This window comes from Xiphophorus hellerii, chromosome 6 (assembly GCF_003331165.1).
Source record: "Xiphophorus hellerii strain 12219 chromosome 6, Xiphophorus_hellerii-4.1, whole genome shotgun sequence".
In the NCBI taxonomy this organism is placed as follows: domain Eukaryota; kingdom Metazoa; phylum Chordata; class Actinopteri; order Cyprinodontiformes; family Poeciliidae; genus Xiphophorus; species Xiphophorus hellerii.
The window spans coordinates 21,792,207-21,805,112 of record NC_045677.1 but is presented as its reverse complement, the minus strand read 5'-3'; the positions used below and the strand labels follow the sequence as shown (position 1 = coordinate 21,805,112).

General features: G+C 36.8%; 1 long non-coding RNA gene across 1 annotated transcript in view; it reads left to right on the top strand.

Moving 5' to 3' along the window:
- Positions 1-12,623, top strand: part of LOC116722021 (uncharacterized) — a 44,369-nt gene extending 31,746 nt beyond the window's left edge. Inside the window, exons 2-3 of the long non-coding RNA XR_004339706.1 lie at positions 8,089-8,231; positions 12,300-12,623. This is a non-coding gene — a long non-coding RNA (uncharacterized LOC116722021). The remainder of the gene's footprint in view (positions 1-8,088; positions 8,232-12,299) is intronic.
- Positions 12,624-12,906: the final 283 nt, after the last annotated feature.

The window sequence follows — 12,906 nt, the reverse complement described above, 5'->3', positions numbered from 1 at the left end:
AATCTTTTGTTCAAACTGCTCATAAAATTGCATCAAGCATTGTATCAATCACTGTTTGTCAGCCATTGAGGCAGTAATTGAATTTATGCAGAAATTTAATAAGCTTAATTACTGAAACATAGGACCTTATAGGAAGGCAAATGAAAAAGGAAGATGGGATCTTAAACTGCACTGTACAGGTATTTTATCATATTCTGTTCATAAATGTTTTGCTAATGAAGTTTATGCCATAATTTGCACTTCTTGTAGATGATACGTCCTTGGAACAAGTTGTTGATTATGTTAGATTTTACATGTTCAGGGTCTCCTTTTGAATTTTGTATTTTCCTGGACTGGATGAGTATAAATAAATTTAAATGAGTATAAAGAAAGTACTCACATTCCAGACTTTTTTCTTCCTCCTGTCCTTCAGTATGTCTTTCCTTTCTCTTTTACTTTCTTGTCCTTCATATCCTTTCTTCTTTGTGTCCTTTTTTTCTTTTTCTCCATAATTGTTTTTCACCTTTGTTCTGTCTTTCACTTCTTTTTCTTCTTCTTCCGGTTTTCATTTGTTTCTTTTTCTCTATTGTGTTCATCTATTCTTCTTTCTTTGTCCTTAATTTCTCCCCCCCCCCCCCCCCCCACCTGCTCTGCTTTGTTTTCTTCTTTGCATCATTTCCTCTTTTGTTCCTCCCTTTTCTTATCCTTGTTTTGCTTTTATTTTTCCACTGTTTGTCTTTCCTCCCTTCCTGGTCTCATATTTTTCCACCTTTCCTGTTTTTGTTGCCTTTCTTCCATCATTTTGTTGTTTCTTTATGTTCTTGTGTCCAACAATTTTTCTTCTTTATGTTCCCCTTCTTTTTTGTCTTTCTTTCTTCCTTTCCCTCCATCCTTGCAGTTTCTAACGGTCCAGGTTTCAAACATAAAGCCTACTATAAATTATGATTAACAGTTGAATCTTCAGTTGAATCTTATTTTATATCGTAAAAATTTATGTAAAGAAAGCAAACTCAGGGAATTTGATTGTGGAATACCTTAAAGTTTTTACATAAATATACATAGGAATTCTGCTGGAAGACTCACTGTTTAGTCTTTTCCTAATGGACACCATTTTATAAACTTGCCTTTCAGTGTTCATTTTCTTCAAGGGTTTGAGTTTTTACTTCTAATCTTTGCCTGTCACACATGGGAATTGAAGTTCCCCATCACTTGTCAGAAATGGCTGCCAGATCGCGGTAGAGCGGATTGGGACTCTCGTGTTCACGAAAAAACACAAGCGATCTAATGGGTTTCGTGAGATGGTTTAATTTCGAAGACATTTTTCGCAGTAGGCTCAAATTTGAATATTGAAATTTGTTCTGACAGCCTCACCGTGTGCCACCTCAGAATTTTGTCAGAGCGTTGGTATGAGCAGATTTAACATCATACCGTTAATCAAATTTGACACGAAGAAAACTGTGTGGCTTTTGTTTCACTTCGTAATCAAAAGCGAAATTAAAGCCAGAGATTGCTGCACCTTGTGCCAGCAATTAGTGTGTGCAGCAGATGTATCTGGTTGAAATTTTGAAGGAAAATGACAGCAAACACAGACTGTATACTGTACGCTGAGCCAGCAGCACCTCGTATATTTGTCTGCTTAGCAGCTTTCTCGCACTCCCACATTAGGACTCATTAATGCACTGGCAACATGAATGTGTAAGAATAGCCATTCTCTGTATTTTCCCATCTTGCTGATGATTAGACTTACAGAAATGCTTTTGGTTAAGTTATGTGGCCGAGTCATAACTACAAAATTTGCAGCAAGGCGCAATTAAAATCTTGGTGTTAAAAATAGTGCATTTTAAATAATTCAGGGCCTGTTAGAGTAACACTTTGGGATTTTCCTGAGGACTTTCCCCTATGGGCTCCATCTTGCTCAGTAAAACAGCCAATGTAACCAATCTGATTAATTCATGAAAGTATCAATCTGGCAAGTCAAAAATGATTTGGTCTGATAGTTTGTCTAAGCTGAAACATTACTTCAGCTTCTGTCGTGAGAATTTTATTCATTAAGACATCTGTTCATCATAATTAGTCTTAAAGAAATGTTTTTTTTTTAAATTACCTCATCATACTAAAGCATATCATCAGGCACTACACTGTTCAATTTGGATGTTGCTATTGAGGGAAGAAAACTTGATCCATTCACAATGCTATTTAAGGAACGTGCAAGACCCAAACAAATAACAGTCGAGATGAATTACAACAAAGTTTCTAAGATTAAATTTTTCAAATCTGCACACCTTTGTCTGTCTTGGAATGTGCTGATTGGCAAATGTTCTCTGGCGATGCATCTCAGACACTTATGTTTACAGTTAGAAATGCTAAACATGTGAATTTCCAAGTAGATGTCAAAATTAGGGTTTTCCTGGTCAATACTAATTGCCATTTTTTATGGTCTGATCTCATGGTACTAAGACAGATTCTGTTGTTTTACTTCTTAGGACTATAACACAAACATAAGAAAAACATACTCAAAAAAATACACTCATTTTAAACCTTTGCTTATCTTTTAACAAATTGTTCCTAGACTTTTTCACTTGTCTTTCTTTTTTAAAGGCACATTTAAAATTGTTTGGGTGTTAGAGAACATTCTGGATTTGATGTTTTATCACTAGGAAACACTCAGGTTGGTGTTAAGCACTGGGGAGAAGCAAAACATAAAATAGTTGATGCATTTCGATAAGCTTCTTATGGTTAAACTGTTGAAATACTTTGTTTGCAAAGCATAAGCAGCGAGGTAAGGGCAGAAGCCTGTTTTTTATGTTTTTATCAGTATGTTTGCCTTGATATGGAATGCCTCATGAACTGCCCCAAGATTTGTCCCATCAATCTGCTGTGAGAGTGGGCTTCTTCACAGGCTGTCTGCCGTTCTTTCATTGTGGCGCTGTTGGGAATGGTGATTGGATCTCAGTCAACCAGCAATAGATGGATTGGCCCTCAACTGGGATGATTGAGTGGCGCTCCTGTGTATGCACGTGTATATGGCTTTGTGTGTGCCGCGGTGTGTGTGTTGCGTGTGCTTACCGTGTGCACCATGCTACCCTCTCCGAAACAACAGCACATCTGTTTCGCTCCATCTCCTCTCGCTCTCTCATTTGAATTTCGAGTTCTCTCAATCATTGCCAGCACTGCTTTGCACTGCCTCTGGCTTACTGGTACAGAGCGGCATGGTTTTCCTTTGAACAAAGTTTCTTGATTTAGACATCAAATTATCATCAAGATGCAACCAAATGTAGCCCCGATGGAAATTTAAATTCAAGTTGACACTATTAGAGCATCTGTGATGTAAAATGAAGGTGATACAGGATGAGGAAATGACTGTACTTTTCTTCCCCATACATGAGAAACAGAATAACTTTAAATCGGATGCCTAATGTGAGAATATATTTAAGCTAAATCTAAATCTACCTTAATGTGACCCTGGATGGGAACACAAAGATATGGTTTTTATGTTAGGAAAACTGTCACACACCCTGATCTGGAGGCATGTCACTCATAATAGTGTGCACTGTGTTGTATTAGTCTATTCCCTTTTTAATGACTTGGTAATTGCTTTGTCCCCAGTTATTGAGATGACTGCCATGCACTATTACAAAAGTTTAATGATGTGTAACTATTCCTCTTAACAAAGCCATCAATCACAGGTGTTGCTAAGGCAACGGCATTAGTCATTGCACAGATGTTGTAATCAATTGTGACGCCAAATAAGATCGCACGCGCGGCGCGTGGAAGTTCCTCTACCTGCTGAAGTCGGCCTTTATGAGTTTTGTAAAGAAAATGGGGGTTATGCAAACCTAGTACATGTTCTGTTGGTTCTATTTATAGTCTTATGGAAATTAGTTTTTTTTTTCTACCTCCCTCTCTCCATTCTTCATTTTATGAAAATTTACTCAGGCCGTGGAGCAATCAGGGAAAGTTCAATCATCTGTTTTTCTGTAGAGTGGGCAAGTTATTATAATCAGAGCTGCTTAAACCTTGGACTTATTTTTGGTCTTCATGAGTTGCTTGAAAAGTACTAGATTTGAATGTTTTCCTCCGGTCTTGAAGATTAATTAAATCAAACATTGCAATGCAGAACACATCCATGAGTGCATCCGTGTTGCATAGTAGGTGATAAAATGAGTCACATCTTTAGTAAAGAACTCCCACAGTGGTGAAAATCAGAGATGCACCGAGAAGTGCAAGTGTCTTCGGTTGATTTTTAGCTTGACAAGACGGAAACTCATAAATCCTCGTTTTTTAAATGTATAAACCTGTAGGTCACACTTATAAGTTGAGAGCAGATAATAGGAAGGCTGAATGAATTATACTTTGTGTTTTTGGAGGACTTTTAAGGTCTAATTGTTGTGAAAAATACTGCATTGAGAATTTTAATTTTGCTGACTTTTGTGTGCAAGTTGTTACTGTGGAAATAAGAATCAAATTTTGCTATTTTCATTTTACAAATGCAGTCATAGGAACGTATGTTTTCATAGAGTTCCTAATTTTCTATTTAATTCCGAACAGCTGTGTCTATAAGCAGGCCTGCAGCACATCTTGTTATTTTGTATGTCTTAGAGTCTTTGTAGTATAATATCAGAACCTTGAGGACATTTGAAGACAAATATGGATTGGCTCAAATCATAAATGGTGCCCAAATCTGAGAATGAATGACAAATAGCTGAAGGTTCCAGTTCTGTGCATCCAGAGGTATAACTTACAGTATACCAATGCAAGCTGAGAATGCCAGTCATTTTTAGAGGCTCAGTAACTGTGATCTCTGAATTTCTACCGTCATGCAACCATCATATTTCTGAATCCAGCTATGTTCTGAACTAAGAGCTTTTGAGTGCAGATATTTTTTTTTACTTTCACTATGCTGTAGTTGCTTTCCAACCAAAGAAATGTCTTTCAAAGAAACGATCATTGTCTTCAATCTTTCTCAAAAATGTTTTTTTTCAATACACCCTTTAAACATTACAAGATTTTTTCACAAAGTATAGTCAAGAGAGGATCTGATTAAACTGGTTTAGGAAAACCAAATGGTAATTGTCATACTTGAATCATTCAATTTCCTCTTTATTGAAACTTCCTGAAATCTCAAGCAATTTCAGAGTCTCATACTTTTGAGTAACTTCTGCCTTTTACTATAAGGCCAGTCATCTGATTCACTTCAACCACTTAGCCTTCAATTACCCAGCATCTCTTCAGTGATAGAAGCCGAGGCGCCAGCGGTGGCTGAACCAGACTGCGGGACTTTCCCCCAGTGGACTTGAGTTTAGTTTTGACTGCTGGAATTTTACCCTTTGTTTAATTTGGTTTACCCAGAAACACCTACTTATCTAGTTAGAATTACTTCACTAGATTTATGTAAAAAAAAAAAAGAAGTTTTGTGTCAGAATACAAAGATGTTGACTCCACATCATGCATTTACACAATTACAGAAAGCGACACAAGCCACTTTCTTTTTCCCAAAGCCATTTTCACACATGGACAGCATTCTGTTTATCCACTGGCAGCTGAATATTTTGGTGTCATATGTGAATTACCCCCCAGATGCTTTCTACAACATTTTATGACAGAAATCTGACACGGTCGCTTCAAGTAACATATACGTTTTACCAGAGTAAATGGCTGCAGCCACTATAAACAGAGAGCAGTGGCAGGATGATCTGGTTTCATCTGCTGAAATCAACGTGGCAGATTTTTTCTATGAAGGTTATGGCTCTCCAAAATGCATGGTTTTACTGCTGTGATTTACAGCTGCAAGTCTATTTTTCATCAGCAGGAAGATGTTGGAAAGAATTTACTCTGCTGTTTATTATTCAAATGTGATTGCCTTGCAAACCTGGGGAGGAGCTTCAGAGATTCACAGCTCAGGTTGAGAGGATAATGTTTACATGAACACTATTTGCTGTGATTCCACAAATTTAGGTTTTATGAATGGCAAGAAATCAGAAGTCATTTGAACTACTGCCAGTTTTTAACAAAAACTGTTAAAAACTGTTCTTGTTTTTAACAAAACAATGCACAGTGGGAAAAGGTTTTCTGGTCTGATATCAGTAGAAGTTAAAGGGACGTATCCAAAATTCAAATTTTTTTCACTACACTGAATTACATGACTCTCTGTGTCCTCACTCCATTCCCCATATCACTTTACCAAAAATGAGCAAAGTTTTTTTTTTCACTTTTTACCTAGAGAAATATTTTAATTGACACACAAAGCAACAAAATCTACAGTAACTTATCACCTTCTTTCTTACAATTTTCAGCGCTGAAAAACTTGACCTTTTCCTGCCTCCTTTGTAATCCCTTGTAATCTATTTATTTTTCAAAGAAATTTGGACGTAAGAAAATCAATCTGAAAAGCGGACTGAAACAGATTTCATAAACCTCTTTTGACTTATTTTTCTGCCAATTTTGCCCAACCACAGTCTATTTTTTTTGACAAGTCTTTATTTTTGTCCTCAATTAAAGTTGAACTAGTCAAGCTTTTCTGTCTATGCATTTAAGAGCAGTCTCTTAGTGAGCTGTTGCAAGTAAAAGTAATATTCTACATGAATAATTTATAATCCTCTGGCAATTAATATAAAAAGACCCTAAGTAGTGGCAAATGCCTGTAATACCTTCCAATAAAACACAAGAAATGTAAAAAAAAAAAAGCTTGGTGGGTCTTCACTTTATTTCACATATAAAATATATCGTCCTAGTCTTCTTTGTTGCATTAAAGTCACCAATAACTTAAAATTATCACAAAAACAACTTTTGCCGTAAGTTGAAATGATGCTCGTCTTGTTAAATAATGATTTAACTCTGATTCATGAACGTTGACTTCTGTTTAGCTACAGTCACACCCAAACCTAATTGCTAGAAAGAAAGAAATTACTTATATAGAACCAGTCTGACAACTAGAAGTACATTGAGAAAACTAAAAAGCAACACCTTATGCACCAGTTTAAAGAACTTGCAGGACAAGTGAACGTAGTCAGTCTGGAAATGGCTTGCCTATTCTTTCCAAGGATTGAGGAATCCTGTCAGTCACAGTGAGAGCCATTATCCACAAATGGGGGTGGAAACAACATACAACAGTAATGAACCATCCCAGCAGTGACTGGCCGACCAAAATTACTCCAAGAGTGCACTCACAACTCATCTAGGAGATCTTAATGCACCAAAGGCCTCACATGTTAGGGGTCATAATTCAATTATAAAAAAGAAAACTAGGAGAAAAAAAGGCATTCACATTTAGCTCAAATATGCCCAAAGTAATTTTTGCAAACACTTGATAGTAGCAACACCGGTTATTTGGTCAGATACAGACAGGTTGGTTTGGACAGGCTTTCCCTCCCAATAAATAAAAAAAATTACTTGAAAACCGTTTTGTATTTACTCAATTCATTTTTAAGAATAAACTTTATTTGATCTGACATATGGAAGTGTGACCCAAAAAAACAAAAAGCAAGAACAAACGACATCTGTGCGATGTTTGTAACCATAGTTAGGATTGCAGGTAAAGCGGTTATACTCAGCCGTCTCCACTAAGCTGATTTCTTCACTGTGTCGGAAAAGAGAAACATTGTTTCTGTAATTTGATGTGGTGGATTAGAGAACCTTGATTTCCCCAGGTACAACACTCCAGGGGAACATAAATTTCTCTGCCTTTGTCTGCCTTTCTAATCGCTTACAAGTGCACATATGCATGACAAAAGGCAGCAATCAGGCAAAGTAATGGCAATGAGTGGCCAGATGAAAGCACAGATCATTACATGAAAGCGGGTGTCACTATGTGTAATCAAAATAATTCTTCGCTCAGCTTAAATTAAAACATTATATGGTCCCTTTGGTGGTCCCTCATGGCAGTCTGAGCAATGCTCTGCTTTGCTTATCCCCCCCTGTACTTCCACCTCCCACCCTTTGACCTTTTCATTAGACAAATAGGCCAGCCCATTCTCTAGGCTTCACTTTTGATTGACGGCATCTGACTGTTTCCGATGCCAACCGTGAGAAATGCAGGGACAAAAGCCTCCGTCTCCTCCCCTCTCTCACGACTTCCTCTCTTTTTTTGCCTGCCTTGTTTGTGTCTCTCAGAAACGGAGCGCGTGTGATATCATATGTCCTCCGAGTGGTCCACACATATAACAAAAGGGTGGGATACAGCAGATGCTAATTCTCTCCACTCCAGTCTTGTTTTTCAAGAGGAAGTTGAATGGATTGGTCACACTTTGCACAAGGTTGGTGGTAATATTTTCTTTCTCAGACATATGTTCATGCATTCCTTTGTGGATTTAAGGACATTACAGAAAATGTCTAGAAGGTCAAGTTTGCCGCCAAATTCACAGCTGATATTTCCACTACAGCTTATGTTTTTGTAACATGTTTTAGTGGAGGTGTTTCTGCTAAAAGAGAATAGGACAAGATAAACTTAAATTTCCATATTGATAAAAGCATACATAACAATGTATCTCATGAGACGAGATGGCACTATTTTGAAAATCAAAATCTTTTTCACCAATAAAGCAAAGATTTGACAGATCACAAACTTTATTTTGAAGATTCTATAATAAATGTAGAATCATTTTGCTCAAGTTTGACTAGACTGTTGTGGTTTCTATGCTCATTTATTTCTAACGTGGTCCCAACACTGAAAAATAACTGAAAATTTTCCCTTTTTGTGACTTCACAAAAAACCCAAAGTGTATTTTATAGATTCTCTGCTCAGTATTTATTAGACATAAGCAGGTCAGTTGTATAAAGGTATACAAAAAAAGATGCATGATATTGTGCTGGTACCCGAAGAACTACTTCCCATCTAACTTCAAAATACGCCCTAAAGCGCTTGAATTTATTTGGATTTTTTAGACTCATAACACTTCCACAAGAAATAGTTTGGCATTTTAATATTCCAAGACCTTATGCCACACATTCTTCTCGCATTTTCTTGTTTAGCTTAGATTTTGAAATAGAGATGATCAAATGAAGTCTTGATAAATATGATGTAATAGACCTTTTGTTAGAATTACTTCCTTTTCTTCTTCAAAATAAGACTACCCAAGTTCAGTTTCAATATAACTTTGGTGCATGTAACATTGTGTTCACACTTGTTTGGACTGTTGATGGGTTCATCATGAAAAACAGAAAACTTTTAAAGCACTGTTGAAACCATTTGTCCATACCATGAATGGCTAACTATTAGCTGCTGAAGATGGTAATGTTTACAAAACTTAAATATATTAAAATTTCAGAGCTGAACTGACTTATTCTCACTGATTATAGATTATTCAAAATACAATTTGTGAAACCCAAAAATTACTTCGAAAATCTGTTATTGTTTTTATGAGCCAAATATCGTGTATAGTATCTCGTCTGATTTACTGAATGTGTCATTGGACAAGTCTTTCTGTGTGAGCACGCCCCTTTATGCCTAAAATGCAGAGGAATGCATTGTCTGGTTTTATTGCTAGTAACAGGTAATCCCACTGTTTGTCCAATTTGGTTGAAGATGTTCTCTACTCAGGTTTGACATCATTCCTAGAGCTGAGCTTTGACCTCTAAGATATGCTGAATGCAGCATAATTCTTATTAGTCACAACATGAGTTAATTTAATATTGCTAGTGTGCCCGTGAGCACAAATTTTGGTAATACTAAAGCCAGGTTTATTTATATGCATGTAGCGTTATAATTTTATAATATTGCACATCATTACATAAGCAGCAGAATGCTTTCTTATTCCCCGTCTCATTCACTTTTGTGTCTTTGTCAGCTGTCAGACTGCTGCACCTCCTTAACATACTGCAGTTAGGGCTGTTGCAATTTCTACCAAGTAAAAGCCTTTATATTTTGAGCAGTCATGTAATTATCTTTACGTCATGCAGTAGGCCTCATTTTCCCCTTCCCTGCAGCAGAATTGGTGCAATATCCCAAAGTTGCTCTTTTTCATAAAATGACTCTTTTGGACAAAAATTTTCCTGAAGGGTTTGTAATAGAGTGAAATTTTGCAACAATTTTTACGAGTTGGCAGAAGATTGCCGAACAAGATGTTCTTTTACCTAAGATGAGTATTTTGGGAAAACTCCACAAAAGAAAATAAAAAATGTGGACAAAGAATGTCAACATCATTCCAGTTTTAAAAGTAAAGCAATAATAAAAAGGGCCAAATAAGAATTTGCTCTTTTTGAATACTGTCTTAAACTATTGAAATTTACTATAAGTTGTCCATCTTATTTTGAAAAACTATATGTTTACTGAGATATAAAGGCACTTCACACTCCTGCTATCCTTTGCACTAGTTTCCATATTAATCTGTCTTACATATTATTGACTGGCCAAAAAAAGTGTCACCACTTTGATTTAACTAAGTAAATGGGATTGAGCCTCCTACTAGATAATTACTGCAGTGCAGTAACCTTCAGCTGGCAACAAATTATTTAACCCAGCCGATGCAATGAGGAGATTCTCATTTCTTAAACAACCATGTCAAAACACACATCCTGTGATTGTGGAAACGATGCTAGCCTATTTAAGAAAGGTCAGATCATTGGCATCGAGCAGAGAAAACCTCTGTGGAGACTGCTGAAATTACTAAACTCACCTTTAAACCTTCTACCACATGATTAAAAACTGGAAATAAAGTGGAAAACCATCGACTTTGAGGAAGAAATATAGTTGGAAAAATCCTTAAGTTATTGTAATACTTGCTTAATTTTATGTATTTGTTCTATCTTACTTTTGTGTAGTGTTTAAATCAAACTTAACATTTTTATTTACAAAACACTGCTAGGTAATCTACCAAACACTGTCCTCAGTGCAAGGTGGCATTCAGAAAAATTAAAAACCTCAGCCTTGATTGGCTGCTACAGTTTTTTTTCCTATTAGTATTTGCCCTGTTTTTGAGAAGCCCCTTTCTGAATGAGACAAGCTACATTTGTAATAACATAGCTAAGCATACTTTTACACCTAGATTTGACTACGACCGTATAATGCTTTCAACAAATGAAAAATATGAAAAATGATAAATACAAAAGCAATAAAGACCATGAGATATTATCACTTGTTCAACTGCTATAGCTGTTAAATCTGCCCTGCTTCAAGAATGACAAACCATTTGTGCTTAGGGCACCAAAATGGCTAATAACGGTGCTGGTTGTAGCCAGTTGGAAAGTCTGACTGCAGTAGCAACCATTCAACTCAAAGAGAGCAACACATAAATGGTTTTAGGCCAGATGTCACAATTTGGACAGAAACATAAACATAGCACCCGTAAAGACCAATTTATACAGTTCATCTTCAAAAAAAAAGTTGATTTGGGGTTGAGTTACACTTTAAGCTCTTCACTGCCTAGAATTTTTGGATAAAGGAGTCTCTTTCAAAATATAACACGCAAAGGTTTAATGGTGCAGTATGTAACTTTGACAAAGAATGTTTTTCCCATATTTGTTAAAACTGTCAGTAATATTTGTATTATGTCATGACAATGTAATATGAAACAGATAATTTGTGAAAATATTGATATTGTCTACCCTCTCCCTGAGCTGCTATTGCCGTTTGAAGAACGTCACTGCTTCTGACCAAAAACAGCGAACCAGAAGGAAGGTCTTAGCGCTGTCAGTAAATCTCATGTATGCGCTGCTAAATGTGCTAATGGCAGGAAAACAATTTACTATTAAAGGAAAAACATTTATCCACCTTCGTCGGTGGTCATGCTAACTAATCTTAGCATTTGTGGCAGGATATGTTGTGGTGAAGCAGCTGCAGCGTAGCAGAGAGCAAGGGGGAGTGTGAGACCAGCATGTACACAGGAGTGACTGACAGCGCGAAGACCCTCCTTCTGACTCTGATAGTTGTTTCTGACCGAGCTATATGGTTTTGTTTTTAGTTGTAGAAGGCAAGAGGAATTGTATTTTTGAGACAGATAATTTGTCTTAAATTATACTGTCATGACAATTGTCATGATAATTTTAGCAAATATGTAAAAACACGTTTTTTATAATAAAAGTTACATACTGTAGCTTTAATGCGGGGTTTTTAGTGAAACTGCTGTTTAACATTTTTAAATAGGTTTGTGATTTTAGTAACGCATATATATTTTTGATAAAAGTGACAGTAACTGCTAGTCTTATGTAGGAGTCTTAATTTGCATATAACATGCAACATTTTTCACACTAAGCAGAAAATGTGCAGACTAAATGAACAGATCAGCCAGCCACTGTAAGACCACGCAACATTACCGGATTGGGTTTCTCCTCATTGTTCGATTAAAACCGCTCTCCTAAGGAATGTTTGCGCCTTCCTCTCCTTGCAGCTCGTTTGGTGCAGACACGGCTGACGGTTTTGAAAGAACAGGCCTAAGGGAATGCAGCTCTCACGTCTGATGTCATATCTTCCTGGTCCAGCACTTGTTCTTTTGGAGCTCTGTCGAACCAATCCCGCTCCCCACACTTACCAAACCCTCAGGCCCCACTTTGATCTCCCTTAACAACCAGGACAGCAGTTCAAGCATCTTGTTATATTTGACTGTTTAATCCATCAAATGTGTTTGTCTCAGCACTGGGCTAATGAAACATCTCTATTTAGGCCTTTGCCACTGATGAATGAGTCTTGTGATGGTGGGGTGATGTAAAAAAGAAAAAAAAAAAACAGAAGCAGGGCATAAAATAATAAAATATTAAAAGAATGCTTGTTTCTGCACATTTCTCTTGTCCGTATGTTGTTAAATTAACACCGATTTTCCTCACCTTGCCTAAAATAGCGTGACATTAAATTCACATTTCGCCTAGATTTCTGATATGTTGCGGATTGTTAGGCGATGCTTTACACAGTTTCAGTCGGGCAAAGGATGTGGACTCCTGACTCAGCCTTTTAGGTTGTGCCCTCCTGCTTGCATGTCCAATACAATCTACTGTTTCAGC